General features: G+C 37.0%; 2 non-coding genes across 2 annotated transcripts; one reads left to right on the forward strand and one right to left on the reverse strand.

Annotated features, from left to right (window-relative positions):
- Nucleotides 1–10024: 10024 nt before the first annotated feature.
- On the reverse strand, nt 10025–10127 carry LOC149141874 (U6 spliceosomal RNA). The gene has a single exon (XR_016265397.1). It is a non-coding gene; the product is annotated as a U6 spliceosomal RNA (small nuclear RNA).
- A 302-nt stretch (nt 10128–10429) lies between these two features.
- Nucleotides 10430–10501, forward strand: TRNAG-UCC (transfer RNA glycine (anticodon UCC)). The gene has a single exon. It is a non-coding gene; the product is annotated as a tRNA-Gly (tRNA).
- Nucleotides 10502–22935: the final 12434 nt, after the last annotated feature.

Consider the following 22935-nt stretch of genomic DNA (forward strand, 5'->3'; position numbering starts at 1 on the left):
CTCAAACTGAACAAACAAAGACTCGGAAAATCAAGGACCTAGCTACTTTAACCTAATCTAACCTAAATAACAGCAAAGAAAATGAACAACAGTTTATTTGCAACGAAATCATGTGAAATAGTTATGCAAACTAAGCAATCATGAACTTGAGCATGTAACCACAACTGGTATCAACTTCTGCAAATGAGAATCTAACACTAATAATTGCATGATGAAGCAAAGACAGTGTTTTTGGTGGCAGCAAGGACACCTTGGTCCCAGCTCATGGTCCCACTGAGGGAGAGGTGAGATCAGGGGTGCTTGATAGCCTTTTTCTGAAGATTTTCTTTGTTATTAACCTATCAAATCAATCTGAACATGAAAATCTACTTTAACCATCAAAAACAACCTAAGTAACAAAACAAGATTTTAATTTAAATAACAGATTTTATTCTAAGAATGCAGCAAAGACACATAAAGGTACACAAAGGAGGTATTCGACACTTGGGTTGGGCCCAACCCCAAGAGCTACAACCTCCTAAGAGATATTAGAGCTAGTGCAAAGCTGGATTCATCTTTATTGATCAAAAGAATAGTTACATTCCAAAAACTGTCCACAAGGAAAAGCTCGAAAATGTGTTGAAATGCAGAGCTAACCTACTGCCTAAAAAATGACTAAAATCGAACTACCAACTAGCTAACTTCTGCCAATCCAAATGAGGCCCTAATCCCTCTTATTTATACAAATTGGGGACCCCAACAGCCCTCCTAAACTTTAGGAGCTCGGCTGCCAAAACTTGTAGTTAATAGCAACTTTACTAGCCCTTGCTCGGCTGCCCTTGTGATAATCGATTTGGTGGCCCTTGAACTCCAAGCTGATGGTGGAGAATTTGAGGTAAGGGCCCATAAATGAAGGGGACACCTTCTTACAAATCCTCTCCCCTGTTCTTCCACGAATTTGGCTGCCAAGTGCTCATTGAACCCCTTGATTTTGTCTCAAAATTGACCAAAAAACTGCACAAAGCACCCATTAGACTTGTTGTCATAATGACTAACCCAATTCACTCTATTAGCATAAATATAATAAAAAACATGTAATAAACTAATGAGAATGGTGGATTAAGTCGAATTAGGAGGCTGAATGAGCCCATATAATTATCCATTTTTGGGGATCATCACCTTTGAGACAACTTCTTTTCTATCATGCTTGAAAGATTCACAAGCTCTTTGGTAATATGCCTTGATGCTCCACTATCTACCAACCACATGTCATCATCATCTACAAGGGAACATGTCAAAGCAAAATAGTAAAAGAAACCCTTATCACTGTTGGCCTTCTTTGGTTTTCCATCTTCAACATTTGCTACGGAAGCATATTGTTTTCATTTTATCTTCTTATTATTAGCCATGTTAGGACAATCTCTCTTGTAATTTTCAATTTTTGGATAGCCATAACATTAGATCTTTGAAAAGTCTTTCTTCTTCTTAGAGAAATAATATCCCTTTTCTGACTTTTTGTGTTGAGGTCTAAACTTCTTCTTTCCCTTGTTCTTTAAATGAACTTCAAGGACTTGAACTTATGCATCTTGATGATCTCTAGTCATCAGTCGTAATTCTCCTTGAGCACATGATGTCCATATTTTTTCAAATGTAGGAGCTTATTTCCAACTGCTTATACCTACTGCAAAAGCATCCCATTATCTACGAAGATCATGATCTAGTTCATGATCAGGAATGGAATCTTCAATTGCTTGGATCTGATCTCTTATTTGGGAAATACTTACAAAGTAAGAAACCAAAGTGTTGTCATTAGTAATCCTTGTATTTCGAAGTTCATTCTTTAAGCTCAGTGATTGCCCAATGTTCTTGAGAATGTAGATATTCATTAGGGCATTGTACATCTTCTTTGAAGTATCAAGTTTTACAATGTGGGTTACCAAACGATCCCTAAAGGAGTCCAATATGATGCTCATATCATTGATGTTATCCTCCTTGAACTTTTCTTTTCATGCACCATCTTCTAGTTCAAGAACCTTTCCTTTCACAATGTCCAAAACCTTATTCTAGGAAAGAAGAATATATATTCTAACTTTCCAAGCTCCGAAATTAGATGCTCCCTCTAGCTTATTTTAAGCCTACAAGAAGAACTTGAATAAAATGCTCTATAGGGTTTTGTAAAGGTGATCTCAATGTTGCCTTCTTCCTTCACCAAAGATTTGATACCATGTTGATTTTATTAGAGAAATTAGGGTTAGTACAATATTTCTGAAATTATGATAATTAATTTTGATGTAGATCTTCTTTTAACTTATTCCAATACATCATTCAGAAATTACACTTTATAAATTCAACCATAAAGAACAATGGAACAATAGAGATAACTACAGACAAAAGAAGACAATATTTACCCTGGGAAAAACCATAAAGAGGAAAAAACCAACAATCTTTTTCAATAGAGAAATTCTTCTTGTTCAAGGAGAGACACCTAGACTTATGGTTAAACTGATCTTCTCCTCCAAGTCAAGTCACCCAATTTAATCCTACACTTCGCTCTACCTGTCTGATCTATAATTTTGACTCTCCTGCAATAGCGAGTTTCCCTAGAAATTTTGAGCCTACAACAATTGCCTCAGTAACCCAGAAATTTTATCCCCTTGCAACAATTTCCCAAAAAAAAAGAGAACCAGAGAGAGAGAGAGAGACATGCATGTTTCAAGAGAGATAAAAAAAGAGATATTTCAACCTCCTTCTTTATCCTACTTTGTCCTTCTTGTCTTTTTATTTCTTGCTTAGAAATTGTCTTGTGTGAGAGAATGTGAATGCCCAAATGGAGAAGGTTGGGCTACCTTTATATAGTAGTATGTCTAGGGTGAATGGATGTGTCTCTTGGCCAAGGCTAACTTGACTTGGAGGGAAGTTGAATCGTAACTTTTAAAGTAAAAATTTACATTTAAAAATTCAAATTTTCATCTTTAAAAAGTCGCAATGGGACTTTGACTCAAAATAAATTTTCCTTTTACTCAAGCATTTATAAATATGTTTTACAGTGATAATTAATTACATAAAGGCACCGAATGTACATTATGAAGACCGACCATAATTACAAATTCAATAGTTCCCAACGACTTTACCATCGATTACTATCAGGCTTGCTGGAAAATTCTCAAGTATGACGTTTTGCAAGTAGTAGAATACTCTCGAAGCTCCTCCTTTATATTAACAACTCGTGATGCTACCTTTATATATCTTATATCTAAAAAATATGATGTTGATTCTCCTTCATAATTTTAGGCCTATTGGCATAAAACCCATTCTCCCCTCATTTATCTCTCCTGAGAAAACAACTTATGTGGAAAGCCAAACAAATTATGGACAACATAATATAATCCATGAACAAATTCACTTGCTTGATTCCAATAAGTCTCGAGGTATGCTCATGAACCTTGATATGTCAAAATCATTTGACAAATTAAGCTGGAAATTTACTTTTACATGCTAATTTCTTTTGGGTTTGCAGAAAGATGTATTCATTGGGTTCTTGCCCTCATTTCCGAAACTTTCTTCTCCATCCTAGTTAATGGGTCTCCCTCTCCCACTTTTTTCTCTTTGAGAGATATTAGGTAGGGATACCCTGTTTCCCCTTACATCTTTCTGTGCATGGCTGAAGGGCTAGGAAGATCTATCAACTCATCCCTACAACTTGGCAAACTAAAAGGTCTTCCTCTTAGTTGACATGATATGATTTCTTCACACCAACAATTTGTGGAAGATACTCTTCTCTTGGGAATTCCCACTATCAAAGAATTCACTACTCTTAAAAACATCCTTCAATACTTCTTTGATGTTTTGGGAACCTCCATTAACATGAAAAAATACCAAATCTTCTTTTTTAATACCCCACTAGCTGTCCAAATTCACATATCTCATTTACTTAGTTTTTAATGGAACTCTCTTCCATCCAAATACATGGGAATCCCTTTAACTAGCAATCCTCTCAGACAAAATGTATGGGAAAATATTCTTCTTAAATTTGAAGCTAAAATTTCTTGTTGGTATTTCAGATCACTCATTCGGTTGCTTGATCTTGCTCAAATCTGTAATTCAATCCCTCACTACCTATCTTCTCTTAGCATTGGATTCCCCTAAATTCATCCTAAGTAAGATTAGAAATATTCATCACAAATTCCTCTAGGGGGGGGGGGGGGGGACACGAAAAGAGACCGAAAAATGGGCTTTAGTTGCATGGGACAAAATTTGTTGTTTAGAAAAAGGAGGCACTGGTCATGGTGATCCATATATACTCAATAGAGCCTTAAGTGCAAAAACTTGGTGGAGATGGATTAAAAACCTAGAGGATTTATGGAGAAAAATGTGGAAATGTAAGTATGCCCGCGATACCTAGGAATATCATGTCATCATAATGATGGCCAACATTAGTGGTTCTCATATCTAGAATGATGCTCGGAGAAACAAACATCTTGTCAAGGAGCATAACTTTTGGGAATTAATCAAAAGCAAGAACAATGCACTATTTTGGGATGGCTCTTGGCATCAGTGGCCAAAGTTAGCTCAGAATGAACAACTCCACCCAACTAGGGACTCCCTCATCTCCAAGGGCCAAATATTAGTTGCATATTAATGGGAACCATCCCTCTATACTTGTTAATGGTACAAATGGACGTCATGTGAGGAATGGATTGATCCTTACTCCAAAAATGAAAGCATAATTATCAAGCAGGAATTAACAAACAAAATAATAGTGGTTCAAGAGGGAAATCATATTCTTTGTTGGGTTTATCATCCTTCAGGAAATTTTAACCTCTCTAAATATTGCAATATTCTCACAAGAAACAAAGATTAGGATGATCTAGGAAAATGGCATAAAATATGAAATCTGAAACAATAACCCAAAATCACTCTTTTTTTATGGCTTCTATTATGGAGCAAACCTTTTACATGGGACAAGCTTCAAAGTCATGGTTTTCAGGGCCCCTTAAAATTCCTTCTTTGTCTCTCCAATTTAGAAAATGTCAATCACCTTCTCAATAGTTGTAGTTTCTTTACTTCTATTTGGGACCACCTTGCCATGCTCTTCTGACAAACTAACATAATAAAAAATAATGTCCTCTCCACTCTACAATTATGGCGTCACTGCCCTTTTACTAATACCATTGTCAAAAGAGCATGGAAACTAATCCAAGGATTCATCCTATGGGATATTTGGTAGGAGCGTAATAAACAAACATTTAAGAATATAAGGGCCTCCATAAATTTTATTTGGCAAGCTATCCTAAAAAAATTAAGGGAAACAATATCTTCTCTTCCTTGGTCCTCCAAATATCGGGAATGCAATCAACCTGAAAAAATCATTCTAACCAAAATGGGTCTCTCCCCTTATTCCTTATGGTAGACTCCCTCTATCCCTAATTTCTTCCCTTCTAGCCCTTCCTTCTGCCCTCCCCCCACCCAAGTGTACTTCATAAAAATTAACTTCGACAAGGCCTCGAAAGGAAATCCAAGACAAGCCAGTTGTGGTGGTTGGTTACTTCTTCCCATTGCCCCCCTCTTCCTTCCCTCCCCCTGACTCTCTCTGATTGCATTACCCCTTCCTCCTTCCTCCTTTCCGCCCCTCTTCTCCTCCTTTCATCTCTTTCCTATGCCTCATCTCTTGTCCTTTCCTCCTAGGATTCCACCCATTTCCTCTTTTCCTCCTTGCCTTGTGTCACCTTTCCCACCTTTATGCATTTCTATCCTTACCTTATTCCTTCTCCTTTTATTTTCCTTTCTCTCCTTTCCTCTCTTTGATTGTCTTCAAATTTCTTTCATTCATTCCCCTTTGTTCTTTCCTCCCTCTCCCCCTCCCTCTCTTCTAGTATCCACTCCTTTTACATTTCCTCCCCTTCCCTTGCATTTTTCTTTCCTCCTTGCCTTGTGTCACCTTTCCCACCTTTATGCATTTCTATCCTTACCTTATTCCTTCTCCTTTTATTTTCCTTTCTCTCCTTTCCTCTCTTTGATTGTCTTCAAATTTCTTTCATTCATTCCCCTTTGTTCTTTCCTCCCTCTCCCCCTCCCTCTCTTCTAGTATCCACTCCTTTTACATTTCCTCCCCTTCCCTTGCATTTTTCTTTCTCCTTGTTCCCCCCCTTCTCTTTCCATCTTTTTGTCGTTATCTATTCATCCGCTGCCTTACTATCCCTTAACTTTCTTTCTATTGTCTCCCCTTTCCCTGAACTTCTTTTTTCCTTAAGCTTTCTCTTTAGGTTTCCCCTTGTAGGTTCCCTTGTCTCTTTTTTATTTTTTGATCAAGTAATTGTAGTAGGCCCTTATACATTAACTTATATTCTATTCTAAATAATTTTTATTTTTTTTGTCTAGAGGAATAAAAACTGGGCTAGGCTCCTACTCACATGACGCATGGTCGATTCTGACTACTACCACTATACCTCTAAATGAACCTGTACACACCCCCACACATAGTCTACACGGTAAATCAAGGGATTTGAACCTCGAATTTGCACAACGTCTAATACGATGATCACTAATCGAACTACATCCCTTAGGGGCATTTCTAAGTATTAATTTATACATCTTATTATACTTTTAATTAATATACTATATTAGCATTTTAAAAGTCATTAACATACATATATCTCTATATATTGTATATTACTTTTTAAAAGTTCATTATTTCTTATATAATACATTAATTAAAGTTTACTGAATATTAACTAATATATTCTATTATAATTTTAACATTTATAATTTACTAAAGTTCCTACACATAGTATATTATTTCTCAAAGGTTCCCTATTAATGTTATAATACATTGATTAATATTTTTACATTTATGAAACATTACACTGTTAATCATAATTAGAATAACAAAAATAATATATCATCTTTTATTATTAGATATCTATAATAAATGATTACAATTAGGTTTAGTGTTTTAATAACATCTATTTTCTTGAAGCCATGCAACTTTTGTTTTATTGGGTTCTTCGCTAAGCTCTTTGATCTCTTGTTTCCCTAGCCGACATGCTTTAGTATATGTTCTTCCTAACCTACCTTACATTTTTTTAATCATTATTTTTTATTTTTATGGTATACTTTAGTTTTTTTAACTATATTTTTATTTTTTCAATATAGATTTTTTAACTATTGTTTTTTTGCCCTTTTTAGATTAATGTATTTTATTATCAAAATTTTCCATAAATTGTTTTTTTTTTTTTTTTAAATCATTTTTTATTGATTTTTTTTCTTGTTCAAAATTAGCATTTTTTAAAAACTAATTAATATGAATTTTCTTTTAAAAAAATTAAAATTTTCAAAAATTTGTGTTATGTTTTTTTTTTTTTTTTTCGGAAAAATGGGTATTTTATGATTTAGTTCACATTGGATAGTTTTATAGAACAAAGTTAAAAAAATGTTGCAATTTTAATGGTTCATTGAAAATTGGGTCAAGTTGTTCTAGGGTGGGATTTCAAATGAGCTATAAATTCGAACCTTAAAAAAAAAATTACTCATAGTAGAACTGCTATCTAATTTAGGTGTTGAATTTAAAAGTTTTTCATAGTCATGATGTTTGTCATTCAATGCCATGGTTGAAAATTGTGGCAATTTTAACACTAAAAAAGAGTTGATGTTGCTTTACTACTTTTGCATTTCAAAATGTTTTTTACATGTCTTTCATAGACATGAGATTTGGTTTTTGATGTCATGGTGGATTAATGTTGTATTTTTAACTCCAAAGTGGAAAAAGGGTGATGTTGGATCACAACCTTTTCATTTTGGGGTGCATGTTTCATGTTTTTTTATGCAAAAACATGGGTTTCTAGGGCTAGAGTTCTTGTTTTGAGGTCGTAGTTCTGGTTAAGTTGGTAACGTTGGTCCTTCACATATATTTTTTCTAAGTCCAAACTTCCCCTGCACAGTCACTACATTGATTTAGTAAGAACAAGCCACTTTCCCAATGGTTTTCCTAAAAAATCCACCTACAAACTGTGGTCATTTGAAGGTTTCTTGCTTTCTATTTTGTTTCCATCTCTTTGATTCCCTTTAGATGGGTGCTCCAATATGTCTCCATGGGTAGATAAGCTACTCTTCCTTTGCATTATGTATTTCTTCGATTAGGTAGAATTTTGAATGACTGCACGTTGATCCTAGTTTCTTCATTCAATGGGAAGGAAATGTAACAAGCATAGAATTGTTGCATAAATTATTCATTACGACACCAATAAGAATTAAAATCCTTTATGAACACATATTTGAATAAGACTTCCCATTCAATTACTTTTTGTTTAAATTGAGTGCATTAATGGGACATTAAGCAATAAAATTCAACATCTCATGATTGAACATATCATTAGTGGTTGGCTCTAGTACTTTATTTTGATTGCTTAACCTCATTGCCTTTTGTTGTTGTTGTTGTTTTGGTAGCTTATTTGGGATTGCTTGCCTTTGGTGCGACCATGAAATCATCCTTATAAGCTCGTTAATAGAATGGATATCATGTCATTGTTAGTAAAATATCAAATACAAAACATTAAGGAGGAATCGTAAAATGCCACGGAATGAATGAATCCATCATTTTTGTAACATTAGGAGGGTTGAAGATTAAAAGCACTCTCTTAAAGTATCATGTGTATACCTACATTCGATTACAATTTCAAAATATTTGTCACAATATCGACCTTCCTAATCTTCAAAGTTGTCAAAAGTATGGTGGTTTAGAAATGCTTTTGTTAATGTTTTTTGAGCACAAAAAATAAATTCTAAAGAAACCCAAGTAATCCCTCAGCGTTCTTAAAGCCTGATAAAGCAATTATGGTCTCAATGGATGTTAATAATCATCTCTCTACTTGAGAGAGAGAGAGAGAGAGGGGCGGGGTGGGGGGGGGGAGAGAGAATTATTTCCCTTAAGGTGGACATCAAAATGTTATATTTATGACTAAAATTGAAATATTTTGTAGATGTTGCATGTGAACTCCGTGTTGAGCACGGAAGGAATTACACATCTCCCTCATACTAGGATGTAGAAAGCACCTTTCAACACAACAAAGATCCTGTCATAATTGATTGATTTATTTTGTTGTTTAACATTCATGTTTCGCACTATTTGCTCTTGCATTGCTAATGGATCTAAAGCATCCCCGCACCTTTCAAATTGCACGTGCACGAGAATTTAGTATAATAAAGATGCAATGGATGCTCTATTTTCCTCAAATTTTCACTGAATCCTTGTTAAGTATTTTTATACTCATCTACAAACTTTAGATGTCAAGGTTTCTCATAATATTTCCATTTGATAAATATATTTATTCTCACCATTTATGAAAAGTATACGCCTTTCATGCATGCTTGTCTACTATATCTAACGACAACAATTTTATTTCCTCGCAAGTTTCCAATTACACACAATGCGTCTAACTTCGTGTGATGTGTCTTCTCATTTGTTAGGGGTATTGGTTCAAAAATTAGAAATTTTGAAATACAATCCAGTCTGAATGATCTCCCTATATCGCATTGGCTTTTTTCTTGTTTCGTGAATTGATTATATCTCATTGAAAGAAAAAACCTTCAACATTATTCTTGCCAATTTCTAATGAAAAATCATTTATGTCACCACAGGAACCCATCCAATATATAGAGATAGATGCATTTTGACAAGAGTTACCATCTCTCACACTAATGGCTTGCTCAAAAGAAAATGGAAAATTGACATAGTGACGCCATTTTAAGTTGTGAAACAAAGATGAAAAGTGCAGATCCCAGCGACAACTGGGAACAAAAATGAAAAAAATTGTAGCGGGAAAAGAAATTAATTGCAAATATCGTGGCGGGGAACAAAAATGAAAAGAATTGTAGCGGGAAAAGAAATTAATTGCAAATTTCGTGGCGGGGAACAAAAATGAAAAGAATTGTAGCGAGAAAAGAAATTAATTGCAAATTTTGTGGCGGGGAACAAAAATGGGAAAAATTGTAGCGGGAAAAGAAATTAATTGCAAATTTAAGCGGAAACTGTGAAAGCCGGAAAGATGATAAAAATTTGGACCATTTCTCGATTTGTGCGTGTCATCCTTGCGCAGGGGCCATGCTAATCTTCTCTGTATCGTTCCAATTTTATCGGATGTCTCCGAAGAGACAATAGCAAGTGTGGTGGAATTCGTATTTAAACGGCTTGTATATCTTTCGCGTTATGCATGTGGGAAGGAATTGGAACGTCCACGTCACGCCCTCCGTTGCCCACATACCCCATCACGTCAACCGTAAGTGAGTGAGTGGAGTCCTCCGATTCGATTGGACGACATTTCCACCACCACTCCCATTGTGATTTCCTTTTATTTGTTTACAGGATGGACGGAATTTTATTACTTTTCCCACCGGCGAATCGTCTATGTATATATCTGCCAGTGTTCATCTTTAGTACTTCCATCTTTCGTGTCTAGCGTTTGTAGTCCAACGGTTAGGATAATTGCCTTCCAAGCAATAGACCCGGGTTCGACTCCCGGCAGACGCACCCCTCTCGCAATTTATAATAATTTTCGAAATGTATAATAACCTCCGAAACAGACCCGGTTCGACTCATTCTCTTTCCGCAATTCATAATTTCCAATTTTCGAAACTCTACAGATGTATAACCTCCGAAACGAAACTTTGCTTAATATAATAGTGAATGCATTATCCTCCGAAACGAAACTTTGCTTAATAGTGAATGCATTATCTGATATAGAATTGCATTTAAACAATTACACCACTTTAAATTTCAATCATTTATTTATTTATGAATACAAAATGCATTTTTTAATCAAATTTGAATTTCAAGTGCATTTTTTAATAAATGATTAGAATTTTGAATTTCAATAATTTATTTATGAATACACAATATGATTAGAATTTTGAATTTTGAATTTTATTATAAATGGATTTTTTTCACAATATGAAAATTTTGAATTTTAGTATAAATGGATTTTTTCACAATACGAAAGTTTATGAATGATACCTAATTAGTGGCCTGGTTATAACACAATTTGATATCTAATTAGTGGTTACTTTTGACTTCTTCAACTCTTAACTAGAGTCACAATATTGAGTCACTTGGAGGTGGGACTTCACTTGTTCGGGGTTTTTACCATGGTCTCTTGGGAGCTATGCTAATTTTCGATCTTTATGTCCACTTGAAGGAGGCTTTGGGGTTGCTTGTGCAATCTCTTGGGGTGAAGACACTTTCCAATCCAGAATGAAGAAAATAATGAATGCAAATAACACATCTTTCTCTTTCAACGGAAACTATATAGAGGGAGGAAGAGATATTTTGCATATTCAACATTGTATAATAACACAACGACCTCGCACTCTCTTAATAACCATCCCATATATGTCAGAACAATTCTTATGCAACCCACAAAAGAAGATATTTACAACAATGAAACCTCTCAAGAGGCACTCAATTTCTTGTATGCTATATTGCTTCTAAAATGCAAATGTTCTCTTAATCTAATCAAACAAAAACAAGATACAAACCAAACCAACAAACTTATGCAGTTTTAGGGTTGTATGATATTGGTAGAGATAATCACAAGCACACTCCAATGTCTATGCTAGATACAATCACCCAAAACTTCATAAGAAATATACAAGAGGCATGCGAAGGTTTTGATCTCAAGCATGAAACAAATGACAAGGCTCTACAGGTCACGACTAGATTTGTTAAAACTTTGCCAAAGGTGTCTCCCGAGTCACTTTTCACCAGATGGCAAGTTCAAGTAATCTCAAACGCACACAATCAATCAAACTGAGAAAAACCTTAATTTCACTTATTAACACAAAGCTTTTTTTAATAACTTATAAATTTTAAAGGCATTGTTCAGCTATTCTATGTTTTGGAGTTCTAAAGGCATTGTCTAGCTATTTTATACTTTGGATTTTTTAGCTGGAATGACTTTTTATTATTTAAAATGCACTTTTGAATTAATAAATGGATTCAACGTCCTGGAAAACATATGGGGCACTTGGATTGTGTAGAGTTTACAGCTCAAATCCGTGACTCTAACAAATTCTTGTCACTTGGATTTGTTTGTTTAAACTAACAAACACATTTAAAACAAAATGATCAGAGTCTTGCTCTTTTTACCAACAATAGGACAAAAGCATATGCTTTATGGAAATCACCCAAACTAGCTAAGGAAATGGAGGTGCATTCTTAGTTCGCCATAGGATGTTCTAAAGAATCATATGGTACATAATTCAGCATTGGGAGATTATCCTTTAGCAGTCATTCTAGATAAGAATCAAATTCTTGTATCTCCATATCTTTCTTTCATGTATTTACTAACAAGCATATTCACATTGACCAACACATTTATTTTGTAATAGGGCTTCCATAATTTTAACTTACTTATCAATTATTATTCGAGTTGTCTTTAGTGAGACTTTTTGGAAGCTTTTCCGGTGAATTTTTTCTGGTCTAATTTCTCTAAAATCCGGCAGGAATTTATTGAAACACACAAGTTTGATCGGTAACCCCTGCACAATCTAAGTGCCTTAGGGGTTTTTCACAGTGCTGAATCCATATATATTGTCAAAAAACCAGTTTAGATTACACAAACCAACATTTCACCTCAAATTGTTCCTCCGGATTCCGGCACCGGAATGTCCAAAAAGTCGCACTAAAGACAACTCCATTATTATTAGGTGGATTGTAAGGATTTAACCTCCATGAAATATTCTATAATATTCCATGTAGTAGTCACAGATAACACCTGTGAGTTGACCTTTTAGTGAATGTTTGGAATTCTTTCAAAGTTCTTTAGCCATAGTGAAAAAGTCCACCAATGTACTTGCTAACCCCAATCTATAGAAAGTGTGTCTGCCATTAAACAATGGAATTTTTCACAATATGAAAGTTGATGAATGATATTTGGGGCATAAGGGACTTGTCCATATCACTATATTTCCAAAAACAAATAACATAATATCTATAATTACAAAAAGACAGGAAAAATCCAAACCCACAAAAGAGCATAAAACTACCTAATAAGGCTTTGAAAAATAGGTGCCATGTGATGAATAAGAATTCAAGAGTAAAACCAAGGGTATCAAACTAATTTTTTTTCATATAGACAAAAATCCACATCTCCATATTAATCATCTCATTCTTTCAATCATCTAGTTTATCAAACTTGCCAAAAATATCACCATGTTCATTTTCCTATCTTTTGCCTATTTTGGGAAAATTTTAACCCTTGCAAATCTTTTGTCTAGGATAAAAATTCAATCGTGCGCATTATATATGATGTTGTATGTGACTTCTCCCAATTCCCAAAAGGCATTCACTCGTTTATTTTATGAAAAAAATGGGTAATCTTTCTAAGATTGAGTTTTTCTCTACTTAGTAAAATACAATAAGCTATGAAGGAAACAAGAGAACTCATGACTAAAAAATTAACGTGATTGAAACTAGAACATAAATAAATCATACCTACCTAAGCTACTTGGTGAAAGTAGAAAAGCTAGGTAAAAATGCCACAACCAACATACTTTACTTATCGAGTCATTCGCATTCATGCATTATTTTGACATTAGAAGGAGAACTATGGATGAAAAGACAAATAGGGTTGTGGATGACCATGCCATGAAATTTAAGGTAACAATATATAAATACTTACATTAGGAAACAAAATACACTTATGGCTTCAGTTAAAAAGGCTCTGACCAAGATACGATATCATTAATTCCACCATAAGGAGTAAAATGGATGAGAAGTGAACACAGAAATTTTACAAATCTTCTCTATTTTGTTGTCTTTGGGGATGTCTCCCTTATCCAATACATAATAAGATCAACATAATGAATCTCATCTTTGGTGCATTTGAACCTAATAACAAACATAAAAAAATGAAAAAAGAAATTAAAGCTTTGCTTTGATACCAAATCTTCCAATTCCTCTCACCTCTTGGAAAGTAACATCGATAAACTTACCCCCATCATCCTCATTAATAAAACCAAACTTTCAGTCATGTCTTAAATTAATGAAGCAAGTTGACGCTTAACCACTACATATCTGTTAAACATATATCAATCTATCTTCCACAATGAACCATATCCGTTGACTTGAATCTAGCTTGGACATACTGCAAATCTAGAAAGTTGGTTCCATGTTAAAGAAATTATGATTCAAAAATATGATTTCTTTATGTGTGAAATATTTATCCATGTTTAAATAAGTTTCTATCAATTCTTTTATCAAAATAGGAATTTCTATGTCTTCCACTATCCTCCAACTTGATGTAATTGAAGTCTCTAGGTGACCTAAAGAAACTTATTTCCTTAAAAATATATTTATTAAACATCTAAAAGTATTATAAAATAATATTTCCTCCTATGTCATGAATAACAATACTATCATTCACTTTCCTTCCTTCATACGATGGAAATCGATCTCCCTAACAATGGCACCAATTTAGATGATATCTCCTACTATATTCCCCTTGAGTGAGGAATGATGCCATGTGATCCAAATTCTAGTGTACACTTCAAGCTAGCTCTTGGGACGATGGTTTAATACTTTAACTTCTATAAATATTGCTACCCATTTCACCTTAGCAACAGAAACTTCACTATTCAGACTTGAAAATTCCATATTTAAGTGAATATCTAATTATAGATTTTTCAATGATCTCAAAAGGAAAAAAAAAAGAAGAGGTTATTCAAAGTTCCAGTTTTGAAAAATAAGGACCACGAAAGAATGAAATATAAGTATGCAAGAGAGTGAAATCAAAAAATTTAAAACCTTACCTGCCACACACCTTTCTGCCCATCTACACTACATTAAATTTGGTTTGAACCAGTAGAATTGAATGTAACACCCTCCTCCCACATCCACCCAAGTAACCATACCAACCGGAGTTAACATCAGACGAGAGTCTACTATGATCAGATTCAACCTCCTATGTGACGTTAAGGAAGTGGAATCGACGGAAAATCACACACAATCATCCAACATCATCAACAAAACCCTCAAAAGACAAGTCAGCCACTTAGGCAGCCTGTCCCTGGGTCCCACTGATGTTCTGGATCTCTTACGCCATAGTTTCTCTCATTCTATGGGAAAGGGAGTTACCAACAACCCAAAAGTCACTCTCACAAGCTTGCCTACCACCGACCAGGGACCAAAATTTCTAGTTTTATGCCAATGACCCCGGGATTTAAGCCACTTTTTCAAGCCTAGAGCCTAGGCCACTGCCCAGAATGGAGTGATATCTTACAATCATTAAAATACAGGGAAAAAATGATGCAAAAGCAATAAAATGAACAAGACCATAACCAGACCCCTACTAGCCATGACAGACATTTCGTTAAACATATCATCAACATGTAACCTACAGGTGTAAACAACAGAATTAAGTGTAGGGATCTCATACTTATCTGAGAATTGCTATGAACCTTTGTTCCCTCATGTCAATTGTTGCATTATCATCTATTAGGTCATAGACACATTATCCATTCATGTACAAGTAAAAACCTATTGAGATTCATACATAGTTGTTTTCATAAAATACACATATAACCAGCATAATAGGAACATAAATACCATAAACATATCAACCATCAAAATCCACATATACATCAATACATTTACACATGAAAATCAAGGGAATGAATTTCTTGTTAATGAATGCAATGAACCAACTAGAGATGGGACTACCATGTTCCACCTGACCATAGATTGGCTGATCCTAGTCTCCCTTCAACCATATTCCAAGAATGAATGTGGGTTCATAGAACACACCAAAACACCAATCAACATGGATGCCACCGGAGTTCTCCGCCTACATCGTGAGGAATTTGAGTGCCTAGTAGTCTCTCAAGATTTACCGTGCATCCACAGTCTGATCTATGGATCACTAGGCCCTACACCAAGACATACTCTCTAGGATTTACCATGTATCCCATCCTAGGCTCACTAGGCCCAACGGAGAGAAAATCCACCTCTTGGCTTTATTGTATATCTTGCCATTCAACAGAAAGGATTCCTAGGTTCATCAAGGCACGCAATTTGGCTTTACCACAACCCATAGTCTGGTCCAAGGGTTACGAGGCCAGTGGCTTCGTGATCCACAGTCCGGTTCAGGGACCACTAGACCATGTGTTTGTCAATTCGGAGATCCACCCCACTCAGCTTTGAATCCAATCCAAACATCCGACATAAACCGAATGAGAGAACCCATCTCATCAAAGTTATCAAGAAATGGTAAGGCTAGGTTGAAAATATATTCACATGTGGAAAAACCCATGCCATGGTAGAAAAGAAACACATGCAATCCCATGCATGCCAAATCTAGCAAGGAAAATGCACATGCAAGTCGATACTTTCAATGAAGCCTGCTATAGATGCTTGATCTTTCCTTTCCCTGCTTGATCTTTGCTTCCTCTTTCCTTCTTTTCCTTTCTTGCTCCAATGCCAAAGTGGTCCAAGAAAACTCTAAGTGTCCAAGAGTGAGAGAGAGAGAGAATAATGAGAGAGATCCAAAACTGAATTGATCAAACCCTGCCCACTGGTCCTCATAAGACTTTTTATAAATGATACCCCTATTTTCTTCATTTTCCATTATTTTCCTCCTCACATGAAACCTGTGACCTTTCACCTTCCTTTTCTCCTAATTTCCATTATTTTCATAAATAAATGTGCCAAAAATTCCATTTTGCCTTTCCAAAGCCTTAACCATTGCCTTTGCTAATTTCCTTTAGCCATAAACAACCAATTGAACACCCCCTAAGATGTCTTGCCCAACATTCAACTTGGAATACATGTCCTGTCAACCATGGTCTTATATGTTTTTACATGGGTTTTTTAACTAGGGTTTTTACAAAACCCTCCCCCTTGGGGGAACACCATCCTCAGTGTTCAATGACATCTATAACCAACAAGGCCGCTGAAAACAAAACATACTGCCCATGGAGCTTTATAACAAATCTAATTGTAGTATTTATAATGAATGGCCTTCTCAAAGAAAAACATCATGACAACATGACCAACTAACAACCATACCACATACTGGAGCTTTATAACACAACTCATTACGATATTTACAATAACCACAGATACACATATGCACATTTCCTAAACCAACAAATAAGTATATGATGCCTACATCTGCAACAAGGGAATCCAGAGGCTCACACCTCCACCATCAAAGTAATACGAGGATTCACATCGTTCCCAGGAACTCCATAATCCACTGCCACATTCAAAGTTGCATCTAATGTTTAGCACTACAATCTTGTGCCACTTGTCCTCTTAGCGAACAGTTACCAACTCATTGTTCCAGGGCACACTCCCAATGTGCATCTGATTCCATATGGAAATGATAATGACCAAATCAAATATATCCATGACCTTCCCTTCTCTGCTAGACATTCCCTCAGGAATCCGATCACCCCTTCCATGCAGTCACCCACCTTCCAAGTTCTGTTGCCACCCCTATTCCGGGAAGTCCATCCCTTGGCAAGGCTTCCTCACATCGGAAGATACAAAAACCAAGGCATATCCCCGCCTTAAAACCATCATACGGGTCATAGGATTCTCATGGAAATCAATGGACACTATTGGGTACCAGTATCCCATAATGGCCCTGCTCCTGAAGTTCTTTACCGATATACTGTTGTATTTTCCAATTCCTTCTGCCGACACTGCTAATTCTTGTAGTCAGTTTCAACCACCCAACCGGGCATTTCATGCTTCTTGTACCAATCACATAACTTCCATTAGATTAAAAATAAATTGAAATAACTTCAAATCATACCTCATTAGTAGCTCGTCAATAAGTTATACATGCAATCCTATTACTTCCTGCCACAACAAGTCAAACTAGCATCTTTGACCAAATCATCATGTATAAACATATCACATTAGGTTAGCTCAAACACAACCATCATAAATCAACATCACAATCACATGTAACCATCATAAATCACATGTAATCATCATAAACCAGAACCATAGATCACATGCATAATAAAACTTACATACAATAATGATACTTGTCCTTCATCGATCCTTACATCTACCTTTGTTCTTTTTGTACACACACTGAGTCAATTGCCACACCCAACAAAACCCAATGAATTTTCCTCAACCATGTGCACACACACATAGTGTACATCCCACACATACAACCACACACGACATACCACACCATGTAATACATGCATTCACACCTGACATACAACGCATACACCTACACCCAGTGCACAACACAACACAATACATGCACCTACGTCCGGTGTATGACACAACACAACACGTATACATACAAAATGTACTTCACAAGACATACACCTGCACACAACGTTCGACACTGCAAAATGGATATACATACACCCGATATACAACATAACTTATACATTTGTACCTAATGTACAACGCCGCACGATACATGTACCCACACAAAATACAACACAACAAGTACGCATGTCATGACACCACAACTACACAATACACATACATAGTACCACATGCACGAAATACAACATGTATGCCATGCACTCAATCCCACATGTACACTACTACCATATGTACAACACGTACACATGACCACTTGTACAAAGCACAACTTGCACAACATGTACACAACGCCATATATACACCACACCACCTATACAATGTGCACACAATACCACATGTACACATTACCACATACATGACATGTACGTGAAACACATGTACACAAATCCACATGCACGACATGTACATAACACCACCTGCACATAATTTCAATTGTACAATATGTACACAACACCACATGCACACATCACCACTTGTACACCCATGCACACCACACCATATTTACATAGCACCACATGTACAACGTGCACGAAACACCACATGTACATAGGACTCCATATCCAACATGTACATAACATCATTTGTACACAACACTGTATATGCAACATTCACACAACACTATATATACCATCTTGTACATAACATTGCATAAACAACATGTACACACACTAAATATACACCACATCGCATGCAAAAAACATCACAAATGCAACATGTATGACATATACACAATATGCACAACATTAGTGCCACACATCCATAATCACATTGTCCTTACTAAGAAAACTAGCTTCCAGTGTCTTATCCATGCTTATCCCAACATGTCACAGACCACACTGTCTTCATTTCGCTAATGTATCCCTCGAGTTACCTATCCATAGAATAGACATAATATAATCACATAATATCAACTCATAAACACATGATACTAACCTCATATATTTTTTAGGGCTACTCCTCCCCATTGATTCCTAGTAAGACCAAGAACCTCTTCATGTCATCCGCCTGCGTAAGCAAATCATTCCTCCACAAGAACGATTCTTGATGACCATGTCAGATAATGACATAGATACATGGATACATACATACATATACGTAAACATTAGCATAAATGATCGTGATCCTGTCAGACAACGATATGCATACATACATATATATACACATAAATGTTAGCGTTAATAGTCATGATCCATGACGACCCTATCAAACATGACACACATACACACCTACATGTATACACATATAAACATCAACATAATCATAATCATAGTTACATAATTACTAGATACCAAGGTCAAGGTTAAGAGAACTCCCTTTATCCATGCCCATCATGCACAACATTGAGAACAATCGTTCCCAACATAGCTAAGGCATCTGATGTCTCAGGTCCATTCATATTGATTTGGGGTAGCATCAGATGTGATCTAGGCATGAAAATTGGTGGAAAGGATAAAGCACATGAGATCTCCAAGACCCAGAAATGGTTTGGGCAGATTCTACCCAATTTAGGAGATATTAAAATAATTAATATTTTAAATGGATTTCCTAAGTCTAAACTTAGAAAAAATAAAATATTAATGGGTATTAATATAAAACTCGGTTAGAAGGTTCTAAAAGACATGGATCAAGCCAAATCTAATATTTTCCATTGATTAGAGATGTAATCTTGGCCGTTGAAGGACCAACATGAAAAGTATAAGAGGAGACTTGAGGGTTAGTTGGAGAACACACCAGAGTGATCAGTCATTCGATTTTCTAGAGCAGGATTTTATAAGAGAAATCGAATCAGTGATCAGTTGCAGCGAGGGGCAATGAGTATGAGATAGAGAGGTAGATATAGTGTAGAGAGACCAACGCAGAAGCAGAGAGAGGTAGACGATAAGCCAGAGGGAGCCACGCAGAGGTATAAGGGACTATGAAGAGGCCAAAAGGGCCTGCGCCATCCACGCAGAGGCTACAGGGGTGACGCAGAGGACCGTAGAGGTTGTGTAGATCCTTAGAAGGTGGACGAAGAGGGTTTCAAGCTAACGTAGAGGGTTTTATATTGACGCGGAGGCCAGGAGGTTTGACGCTGAGCTTCAGATAGTGCTGGAGAGGGTTTCTTGGGGTAAAATTTCCGAATATTTGATTCTAAATAGAGAGGTATTGTTGCCGGATTATTTTCTCTGTCGCGTGAGCCATTTTGGCACCCAGTTGTACTTAGAAAGACTGCATAATAAAATAACCCTCAGAATTGTTGCACCAGTTTTCCCAAGTTGGGTTTTTCTGGGGACGAGTTGTCCAAAAATAACGGTGTCACTTGTATGTTTTCTATTTCTTTCAGTTGTTGATATGTAGATGGTTGAGACTGTATTGTGTTTATTTCAATATTTATATGTTTAATTAACTTGTTCGTAATTAAAAAGCAAGAGAAATAAACCACAGAATACAGATAAAATTTCTAATGGGTAATAATTAGAAATTTCAACATGGTACCAGAGCATGGTTGCAGATCACAGGAGATATGAAGGCACTAGCTAAAGCAGAGAATTTGGAACAAAAACAACTGTCCGAAGTGATAGAAGTTATTCCTAGTAGAAAGCGGCGGAGAAGGGTTGACGTAGAGGGACTGCGTCATCAATTCGGGCCAGAGAGAGGTCAACAAAGAGGCTGAGGAGGGCAGAAAAGGCTCACGAAGAGCCACACAGAGACTAGGAGGGTTGACGGATTTGACCAGGGGAACATTTTAGCCAGAGCCGAGATTGTGTAGAGCCTAGAGGCTCAGTCCTTCAGTTGTTAGGGCATTGGAAGCTGTGGGCTGATTTCGGGGAGTGGAGCTGGTGGGGTATTGTTGCTGCTGAGACAGAACAATACCTAATGGGTAAAAACCAAGGTAGAGGGAGTTGCTACCTAGGTGGATTTCTAGCCAAGAAATCGATATCCGTGTTGCAGGTGCATATGAGATCGAAGAGGTGCGACTTGACGGTTGGCAGGCAGATTTCCATGAGGTAAATCGAGACTTAGAGGGAGTCTAGCAGAGAACTTCTAGAGGGAAGTAGAGACTCAGAGGAGTCGAAAGGAAGAGCAGAGATATGGACATGAATGGACAGAGGGATTAGGATAGGCTAGACGAGGTGTCCAACTTTGTCGTCTGGAAGGCTAGGATCCTGTCCATTCTAGATAAACATCGCATCAAGGCCTTTGCCTTGAGAACAATGGCTATCCCAGTTGACCCAGCTGACAATGAAAAGTACAAGGAAGAAATGGCCAAGGCGAAATGCATAATCCTTGATGGGGTCAAGGATCATGTGGTCTAACATATTGCCGAGAAGGAGACGGAAAAGGAAATGTGGGACGCCTTGAAGACATTATACCAGCATACTTCTATGGAGAGGAAGATGTTAATAGAGAATCAATTGAGGTCATACTAGATGCAGAAGGGGAAGTAGAGAGATCACTTCCTCGACAAATTGAAGGAGATTCATGATCAACTGACTTCCATAGGGGCCACGCCGGATCAAGAGTTGACGGTGAGGACCGCCCTAAAGGTAGTCACCGAGGAGTGGGAGACATTTTTCTAGAGTATTTTGGGTAGGGCTAATCTTCCAGATTGGGAAGAATTGTGGGAATCTCTTCGCCAAGAAGAGATCAGACGGCTGTCCAAGATAGGAAGTAACAACAAAGGAGTTCGGATCAAGAAAGAGGAGGAAGCAGATGCAACTCTGGCAACTGCGGGGAAGCGGGAGAAGAGGAAGAAGAAAGACCTCTCCAAGATAAAGTGCTTCAACTGTGGGGAACTGGGGAATTATGCGAACCAGTGTCTGAGGAAGAAGAATAAGGCAGAGACATCTGACTCCAAGGTAGTGCCAGCGAAGGTGGAAAAGGAGGTAGAGGAGGATGACGATTGTGCCATGAGTGCTCATGTACCTCTAGAGAAGAGGTGGGGAGACATCGATCTGTAGTCAGGAGGACTACATGCGATGAGGGGAAGGATCCTTGAGGTATCGAAACTCTTGGATCATACCTTGCTACGGGATCCCCGAAGTGAGAAGTAGCATGATGGCAGATGTCAGTAAAAATGGATGCGGATGAAGCGACAGAGAGTGCTAGAAGTGCAGAAGTCCCTGGCAGCGGAGAGAGGGTTGCAGCAGTGCGAGAGTCATAGAGGAGGTTACAGCAGTGCACGATGGTACAAAGAGGTTTTCAGCGGTGTGAGAGGCAGGGAGTTGTTGCAGTAGCACAGAGGTAGTAGAGGAAACACGAGATAGTAGCAGAGGGAGCTTCAGCATCGGCAGTGTTTCTAGCCTGATATGGATGTCAATAGTTGGGTGGATCAGTTACTTACTTCTCAGTAACTGAGTTGCAGTGCAGTAGCAGTTAGCAGTAGGATGATGCAGCATGATGAGAAGGGGTTGTAGTGTTGGGAGAAAGGACCAGCAGCAGCACGAATGCAGAGAGAGCTTCCATACAGATGTAGCAATGGCAGTGGCAGATCCATAGGTAGCAGTATAGGATGCAGCAGTGCAGAGGATGTTGGGTGGGGAGGCCTAGCATCAACACAGGTATCGGTGCTATATAATTAGAGTGATGCTCGATTGGAGTATTACTAGAGCACAGTCCTCGCTAAG

This window comes from Pinus tabuliformis, chromosome X (genome assembly GCF_031772625.1).
Source record: "Pinus tabuliformis cultivar Carrire ecotype Pingquan chromosome X, CPIR1, whole genome shotgun sequence".
Taxonomy (NCBI): Eukaryota; Viridiplantae; Streptophyta; class Pinopsida; order Pinales; family Pinaceae; genus Pinus; species Pinus tabuliformis.